This window comes from Sinocyclocheilus rhinocerous, unplaced genomic scaffold, assembly GCF_001515625.1.
Source record: "Sinocyclocheilus rhinocerous isolate Xijiao unplaced genomic scaffold, SAMN03320098_v1.1 scaffold149, whole genome shotgun sequence".
Lineage (NCBI taxonomy): Eukaryota > Metazoa > Chordata > Actinopteri > Cypriniformes > Cyprinidae > Sinocyclocheilus > Sinocyclocheilus rhinocerous.
In genome coordinates this window covers 261132-270963 of record NW_015654504.1, presented here as the reverse complement: position 1 = coordinate 270963, position 9832 = coordinate 261132, and positions in this window count along the sequence as shown.

Genomic DNA, 9832 nt, shown 5'->3' with positions numbered 1-9832 from the left:
ATTTACATAATTGCATATTTAAACAAACAGCAGTGTATCGTTAACTACAGAGTTTGGTGCTAAATACGGAGTTCTCAGTGACTAAAAAAAATGCAACAAGCCGTATCCTAGTTTGTGCGGCGGTGGGAAAGCGGCAGGCGACGTCAGGGACTTCTGATGATAAGGTCAGCGAAAGGTCATTGTGCTTTTCATGCCAAGCAAACCGCAGTAATATTTGGATTTCAGGACAGGGTTTGAAATGTATACTCCTCAAGCCAAAGTTAAAACAAAAAAGCCCACGGTCTTGTGAAGCCGGATCTCATGTCTCCGAGCCGTGGCTCTCTGTGGGGGAGGGAGAACGGGGCGGGTGTGGAGTGGATTTCAGACATCTGTTTGCTATGAGAGGAGATGCTCAGTAAGGCCATATTGGGTGTAACTGCATCAGAAAGCTTGTCCTCTGAAGAATTACAGAAAGGCACTTTACTAAGCCTTGTACAAGGACAGACAGAGAATGAGCCTTTTAAGATGAAGATGAACCCTGGACAGTATTCAGAAATCTCAAGCCATCTGTTTTACTGTTTTTTTTTTTTTTCTCCTTTGTTCAGCTGTTTTGGTTCTGAGCCTGGAGTTCATTGCAAGAGAAGTTTGATTGTAAATAGCTGACAGTGTACATTGAAAACTTTCACATTTTGAAATTTAATTTCCTGTATTATATTGAGCTGAATTTTCTGACATATTAAAGTGCTTAATAAACATATCTGCTTTGCTGCCAAAGCAATTCATTAAGCGTTTCTTCTTAATTTGTGGTGTCGATCGTGACTATTGTTGTTGCTCTTGCTGATTTGACAAAACCCACAAACTTACATTGAAGGAGGGACTTGAGCAGCATGGAAACACCCTGTGACAGAGATTTGAGCGGGTGAGCATCATGCATGTTGTCTTTACAAATATCAAATCTACTTTAGAATAAGGCAAGACAATACAGGCAAACCCACTGATTTTTTTATGCACTGGTCAATTTTGAGTTCTTGCCTTATTTTGCTTCAATAACATCTGTTGTTTCAGACTAGTGGAAAGAAAACATCCAAAAAAAACATTTTAAGTGTTTGTTTTATTTCACTTATTCTATTTGCATCTGTAGATTGCAGAAGTTTTTTCTCCACTTCAGCAGCACTTACATACACCAAAACTTAGAGTTTAATTCCTCTCTATATTCTGAAGGCTTTTATAGAAGGGTTTGTTCATATATCATTCACACTTATTTTTACAACATTTTATTCCTAAAAGCATGGTGAAAATGTGTTTATTTTTCTGTCCGTTGACTGTATTTTCTGATTTATGGAGTGATAAAAAGAGAAATCCAAAATCCCCTCGGTAAAAACCTTTAACTCTAATATGTCAACAAAATCAGAGAACTATCATCCTGACTTTATCCAATGATCATATTTATGTTCCTGAAATGTATGCAAATTAGTGAAGACTTAATGCCTTATTTGCATATTTAAACATAACATTTCAGAAAATTTGATTAATCAGCTGAGGAGAGTATGATGCTGTCTAGTAGTTAAATTGTCATCCTATTCAACTGTAGTGTCTTGCCTTAAAATCATTTTCCAAGTGCTCTTTAAGTTATACAGTGTTTGGATATGGACTCAGTGTCCCGATTCAACACACAGCCTGTAGACACCATGACAAAAATGCTTTGTGTTGATGTTTTTACCCCGTATCTGAAGACTGGATCTCTCACAGAAAGGAGCCAGCGATATCCGAAAGCTTTCACAGATGAAATATCTTGTGTTTTCAGAGTCCGGATGATAAGACAAGATGAGAGAAAAGCTGATTCTGCGTCCAGTTCTTCATGCCACTAGGTAAAGTGTGACCATCACACATGCATCCAAACAAAAACTGAGAACACTGACCGTCACTGGAAATATGTTTTAGAATATTTACACGTTACAGTATTATGGATTTTTTTTTTTTTTTGAAACATTGCAGAATGTCTAAGCTATTCGCTCATGCATTGAAAAAGAAGTGGACTGTGGCTTTCTAAAAAAGTGCTTTGCTTTAAATAGCTTTGTGTAGGCAGTATAGCTCTCAAATCTCATTCGCGCTTGCGTTCAGGTCGGCCAAAACCAGGCCAGGTTTCGACAGTCGACGTCAAACCTGCTGACACGTCTCGAATTGAACCTGCATCATCAGGTTAGATTTTCAATGAAAAACATTCTTTTTATTCTTTCTGACAGAAAGCTGTATGATTTCATAATACTTGGAATAAAGCACAAGACTCGTACTAAGTTCGTTGTATGGTTGTATGGTGCTTTTTTCTAAACTATTGGAGGATTGGAAAGTTAGGACAATATTTGGATTAATATAAGTTTTCTACAAATACTTGAGTATCTAAGTAAGATCAAGTAACGTGCTTGGAGTATTCCAGCACACAAAATAATAAATTGACTTAATAAATTATACTAAAATGTGACCCTGGAGCACAAAACCAGTCATAAGGGTCAATTGTTTGAAATTGAGATTTATGCATCATCTGAAAGATGAATAAATAATCTTTCCATTGATGTATATGGTTTGTTAGGATAGGACAATATTTGGCCGAGATACAACTATTTGAAAATCTGGAATCTGAGGGTGCAAAAAAATCTAAATATTGAGAAAATCATCTTTAAAGTTGTTCAAATGAAGTTCTTAGCAATGCATATTACTAATCAAAACATAAGTTTTGATATATTTACGGTAGGAAACTTACAAAATATAATAGAACATGATCTTTACTTATTATCCTAATGATTTTTGGCATAAAAGAAAAATTTATAATTTTGACCCATGCAATGTATTGTTGGCTATTGCTACAAATATACCCCAGCGACTTAAGACTGCTTTTGTGCTCCAGGGTCATAAATAATCTTTGTACAAGCTACTTTTTTACATTTGTTAAAGGGTTTTGAGCCAAAATATGATAATTTTGTCATCATTTACTCACATTCATGTCATTTCAAACCTGTATGGTATTTTGAAGAACACTGAGATCCAAAAAATATTGGACCCCACTGACTTTCATTAAATGGTAATTTTTCTCGAAATATTTTTTTGTAGTAAGTGATGACAGAATGTTTGTTTTTGGGTGGACTGTCTCTTTAAGGGTTTGTTGTGGCCCTTAGAAAGCATACAGCTCTTAAGAACTCTAAGAATCTGACAGCATGAAGCACTGAGCTGGATGAGCAGCAGCAGACGCTGGTATTACTCCAGCTTTCCTCAGTCTTTCCATCGTTTGTCCTGCGGTGAGCGCCGTAATTACACAGCCGCGTCCTGAGCTGCACGTGGCAGCCGTAGGTTGAGGGGCTGCAGCTCAAACCTCAAACTTTTAACCGAGTCATGTCTAAATGTTTCCCGTTACGCTGACCCGACAGATTTATAGGCTACGTGACGCTGAGCCACGTAACAAACCGCAGAGACGCACTGCGGAAACCTCTCGACCTGCGTCCATTCAGATTTAATGATGTGCAGGATTTTTTTCTGGGTGGTTATCTTAAGCTGAAATATTTTTGTTAGCTGAAATGAAAGAACATATAAATATTATGTGGGAAAATGTTTAACCATATAATTTGATACTTAAAATAAAATATATGTTAACTGAAATTAACTAAAATATAGAAAAAAGTACACTTGAAGTATAAGAAAAAAGTATATATTTTTTATAGTTATATTTATTATTTTATTATTTGTATTTAATTTTTATAGTTATTATATATTTTTATATTTATTTATTTATTTTCATATTTAGTTTAACTTGATGCACTAAAATAACTGAAACTGGAATAAAAATGTATAAAAACTAGACATAAAAAAACTAATAGAAATGACAAAAATACACAACAAAATTACTACAACTTTACTAAAATTTCAATGAAAACAAAATATAAAAATAAAAAAAACTAATTCAAAATATTAATAAAAACAATAATAATATCTCAAAATATCGCTGTAACTGAAATAAGTTCGTTGAAGCATTAAAATTACTAATAGGAAATAAAAACTAAAACTGAACTAAAAAATACTATTTAAAAACTTAAATAGTAATATATAGAACGAAGAACGAAAATGAATACAAATGAAAAAAGCACATAAATCACTAGAAATTAAAATGAAACCTGAAAATACAAAATATAAAAAATATGAATAGCATGTAAATTATTCTAAAATAAAACTGATTAGAGGCTGATAACATGGTTTATTTCCAAATGCATTTCACTCGAAACGTGGTTTCATTAAATGAATATACATTTATTTCACTTTTTTTTTTTTCCTTAAACAGCCATAGAGTTAAACATTATTGACAAAAACATCTCTATTAGCGCATCTGAAAAGCTCTGGTCTTCATGGACAGATGGATGCAGAGAAACTAATTCAGTAATCAGTAAAGCTGACTGCGGAAACCTCTCGACCTGCGTCCATTCAGATTTAATGATGTGCAGGATTTTTTTCTGGGTGGTTATCTTAAGCTGAAATATTTTTGTTAGCTGAAATGAAAGAACATATAAATATTATGTGGGAAAATGTTTAACCATATAATTTGATACTTAAAATAAAATATATGTTAACTGAAATTAACTAAAATATAGAAAAAAGTACACTTGAAGTATAAGAAAAAAGTATATATTTTTTATAGTTATATTTATTATTTTATTATTTGTATTTAATTTTTATAGTTATTATATATTTTTATATTTATTTATTTATTTTCATATTTAGTTTAACTTGATGCACTAAAATAACTGAAACTGGAATAAAAATGTATAAAAACTAGACATAAAAAAACTAATAGAAATGACAAAAATACACAACAAAATTACTACAACTTTACTAAAATTTCAATGAAAACAAAATATAAAAATAAAAAAAACTAATTCAAAATATTAATAAAAACAATAATAATATCTCAAAATATCGCTGTAACTGAAATAAGTTCGTTGAAGCATTAAAATTACTAATAGGAAATAAAAACTAAAACTGAACTAAAAAATACTATTTAAAAACTTAAATAGTAATATATAGAACGAAGAACAAAAATGAATACAAATGAAAAAAGCACATAAATCACTAGAAATTAAAATGAAACCTGAAAATACAAAATATAAAAAATATGAATAGCATGTAAATTATTCTAAAATAAAACTGATTAGAGGCTGATAACATGGTTTATTTCCAAATGCATTTCACTCGAAACGTGGTTTCATTAAATGAATATACATTATTTCACTTTTTTTTTTTTTCCTTAAACAGCCATAGAGTTAAACATTATTGACAAAAACATCTCTATTAGCGCATCTGAAAAGCTCTGGTCTTCATGGACAGATGGATGCAGAGAAACTAATTCAGTAATCAGTAAAGCTGTCAGCAGGAGCGGTCAGATAGTCACTGTGTGTGCTGGACTCTGGGAATCTCTGTATCTCAACAGCTGTGTGTGTGTGTGTGTGTGTGTGTGTGTGTGTGTGTGTGTGTGTGTGTGTGTGTGTGTGTGTGTGTGTGTGTGTGTGTGTGTGTGTGTGTGTGTTTGCTGTGGCAGTGTTTTGGATGCCTTGCAAGGATTTCTTGAGGTCTGTGTGAGCATTTGTTCAGAGTTGATCTGAGGTCACGTCTCTACTGTCTGCGAATTATAGTCCCATGCAGCAGCACTTACAGTTACTGGAACTTCCTGAAGACACACACACAGTCTGTTAGAAAGCCTGAGACACAAAGGTGGGTGTGTTTAAGTTTCCTGATGTTTTTAAGCGTCTCTTGATTGTGCTGCTGGGAGAGGAGGGGAGACTGTTTGTGTAAGTCACATTTCATTATTACATTTAGAAATAATGTAACATTTTGGTAAAAAAATTAAACATTTATACAATTATATAAGGGCACGCAGGGTCAGAGAGCGAGTGTGTATGTGTGTGTGTGTGTGTGTGTGTGTGTGTGTGTGTGAGAGAGAGATGCCAAATGTGTCATTTTACTGCCATTGTGGTGGTTTCCTAAATCAGCGCTCCTCGTCTGGTTTGGTCACAGTGTGACAACCCAAAATTACTCCAACAATAACAAAACATGTCTTTAATATCAAACACTGAAATTGATCAGAATTATTCTGCACTGCAGAAGCGCAGCAATATGGAAAATGATCAACACTGGCTGTGTGTGTGTGTGTGTGTGCGTGTGCGTGTGCGTGTGTGTGTGTGTGTGAGAATACACAGGTGTGACCCAATAGAACACTGAATAATTTATAGGTGGCATGCTGTGTCACGTGGTCATGTGACTTTAATCTCCATTAGCTGTACATTTGCAGACCAACTGTATTGTGCAAAAAGAACTGGCACCTTGCAATTCAAGAGTCTGAATTCTGGTTTTAATTAACAGGAACCTGAATTATCATTTGAATTAAAGGAAGAGGAATTTACAGTTAAGAGAAATTCATTTAAATTTAAATTGAATTATATTTTCTTAAATGTAATTCAAATGCAATACTGCACTCTGTTTGCCTCCTTAATTCAGATTCAGTTCTATTCAAAAATAATTAATTGCAATTAATCGCATCCAAAATATGTTTTTTGTTTACATAATATACGAGTGTGTACTGTGTATATTTATTATGTATATATAAATGCAAACACATGCATGTATATTTAAGAAAAACGTTGTGTATATATTAAATATATTTATATATAATATGAAATATAAGGATATAAATATGTACATGTAAATGCATGTAAACGATTTCAAAATATATATACTGTTTGTGTATGTATTTATATATACATCATAAATATACACAGTACACACACACATAATATATAAAAACTAACTTTTATTTTGGATGATTAATCGTGATTAATGGTTTGACAGCATATATATATACAGTGGGTACGGAAAGTATTCAGACCCCCTTAAATTTTTCCAACAAGACAATGACCCTAAGCACACAGCTAAAATAACGAAGGAGTGGCTTCACAACAACTCTGTGACTGTTCTTGAATGGCCCAGCCAGAGCCCTGACTTAAACCCAGTTGAGCATCTCTGGAGAGACCTAAAAATGGCTGTCCACCAATGTTTACCATCCAACCTGACAGAACTGGAGTGGATCTGCAAGAGGGAATGGCAGAGGATCCCCAAATCCATGTGTGAAAAACTTGTTGCATCTTTCCCAAAAAGACTCATGGCTGTATTAGATCAAAAGGGTGCTTCTACTAAATACTGAGCAAAGGGTCTGAATACTTAGGACCGTGTGATATTTCAGTTTTTCTTTTTTGATAAATCTGCAAAAATGTCAACAATTCTGTGTTTTTCTGTCAATATGGGGTGCTGTGTGTACATTAATGAGGAAAAAAATTAACTTAAATGATTTTAGCAAATGGCTGCAATATAACAAAGAGTGAAAAATTTAAGGGGGTCTGAATACTTTCCGTACCCACTGTATATATATGCTATGTATTCATTGATTTATTCCTTCACATGCGTTTTATTAATGTCAAGAGGAGAGAAATCGAGTCTGTGTGACTAATGTGTGAGTGTGTGTGAGAGACCATATAAATGGCTCTCTGAGAGATTTCAGCTGTTGTCAGGCTGCAGGGCATTATGGGAGGGGAAACAGACAGGTGTTAAAACCGATCACTATCATATCAGTATTACTGTCTGTTACTCACCCGCTGCAGAATAACGAGCAGACAAACAGACCTGTGTTTCACAGATTAATAATGTCCTGCTCTCTCTGTTTGTGAAATGAAATATCTTCTCTCTCTTTTGTTTTCTCTCAGAACGCTGTGTTTTGTCACACTGAGCTCAACATTAATTACACTGTAAGGGCATAAGAAACCATTTTATTTTATATTTTTTATTTTATTTATAATATAAAATTACATGTATGGGGAGATCACAATCATATCTCAAATATGAAATAATTATATTGAGGGAAAAAAGAAACCGATAAAAACATGTTTACAAAGATACACATCTTTAATTAGGCTCTCAAAAATCTGGCATTTTTGTTGTTGTTTTTAAGTCTGTGTGATGAAATTGAATTAGAGTTGAATTCAAGAAGAAAAGTTGGAAGACACAAAGAAGAAGTAGAGCATATTTGTTTTTGAATGAAAACGTTTGCATATAATATAAAGAATTTGGTGACATTTTCAAGAGATATTCAAGGCTTCTCACAGTATAAAACAGTATCTTATATTAAAAGAAAGCAGTGATTAACTTCTGTAGGAGGTTAAAGAATGTTGGGAACCAATCAGTTGACGGTAGCCATTGACTTCCAGAGTATATTTCCCTTATTATTAGGGCTGCACGATAAATCGCATGCGATTATTTAACGTGCATCTTATCAGTAAAGCCGGTTCTGTAATCAGCGGTAAATCTCCATCACCTGCGGGCTTTCACATTGAGCAGCATTAACTACACAGAGCCGTTGTTCACCGACAAGCTGCGCAAAACCACGTTCATATTCGCGCGATTTTTTGCGCAGCTCGTCAGTGAACAACGGCTCTGTGTAGTAAATGCTGCTCAATGTGAAAGCCCGCAGGTGATGGAGATTTACCGCTGATTACAGAATGGCTTTACTGACAAGATGCGCGTTAAATATCCCATGAGATTTATCGTGCAGCCCTACTTATTATGAAAGTCAATGGCTACCGTCAACTGTTTGGTTCCCAACATTCTTCAAAACATCTTGTTTTGAGTTCAACAGAAGAAAGAAACTCGGTAACACTTAAAGCCTTTATGTATAATGCATTATAAAGGGGTATTAAAGGGTATAATGCATTATAATTATTCATAATGTATGTTGTATCCTGTTGTAAATAATTATAGCCAAATTTAAAATGCATAGTGTAACGATGAACTGAAAAGTGTTATAAAGTATTAACTGTGGTTACAATTATTCATGAGATTGTACAATGCATCATAAGGTGCATCACAAGGCATAATTAATGCATTAAAACTACTTTTATAATGCTTTATGCATAAAGGCTTTAAGTAAAGTGTTACCAGAAACTCCTGCAGGTTTGAAACAACTCAAGGAAGAGTAAATGATGACAAAAATGTTCATTTTTGGTGAACCGTCCCTTTAACAAACGTCACTGATGTATAAATGTGTGTTTGATGTGAGAATATGATATTTAATGAGGTGAAAGCAATGCAGGATTTGGTTTTCTCTAGTGAACGGATGTGATAGTGTAAAGTGTGTTTATTACATACTGATGAAAGATTACGAAGACAACACCATCCCTGATGAATGAATGAAAGTAACTGAGTTGGGTTTGATTTGTTGCTGGCCTGTGATCTGATTCTCTTCACAAACACCTGCGTGTGATGAGTCTGCACTCGCCCAAACACAGACACGCTCCGAGACGCTTATCATGAGAGCAGGATCATAAACGAGCGTCTGAAGTCACAGCAGAGACGTGATTATACGTGCGCTCCTTCATGAAAGCAGAGGACAGATGGAGGGATGCGCTCTGTTTTTATTTATGATGGTACTTTCATCTGATGGACAAAGAGCTGCTTTAGACGAGAAGTGTCTGTTCTAGAGAGTGAAGAATAAATAAGCTCGCGTTGTGCCTAACATCGCCCCTTAGCTGTTATAAATTCACTGTAAACCACGGCTTCACGGGGCTTATTGCATTTATAAAACGGTTATTCCATATACGTAGTAAGGTTTCACTAAATAAAACGGAGCAAATAAAGTGTAATGATATTAATAAAAACAGTATTCTTCCACCAAACAATGTAGTTCCTCAGAAACAGTTGTGGTTCCAACAAAGTGGTTGCCGAGCAACACACAAACGAAAACAAAGGTGTATGTTACTTTCCAGAGTCATTT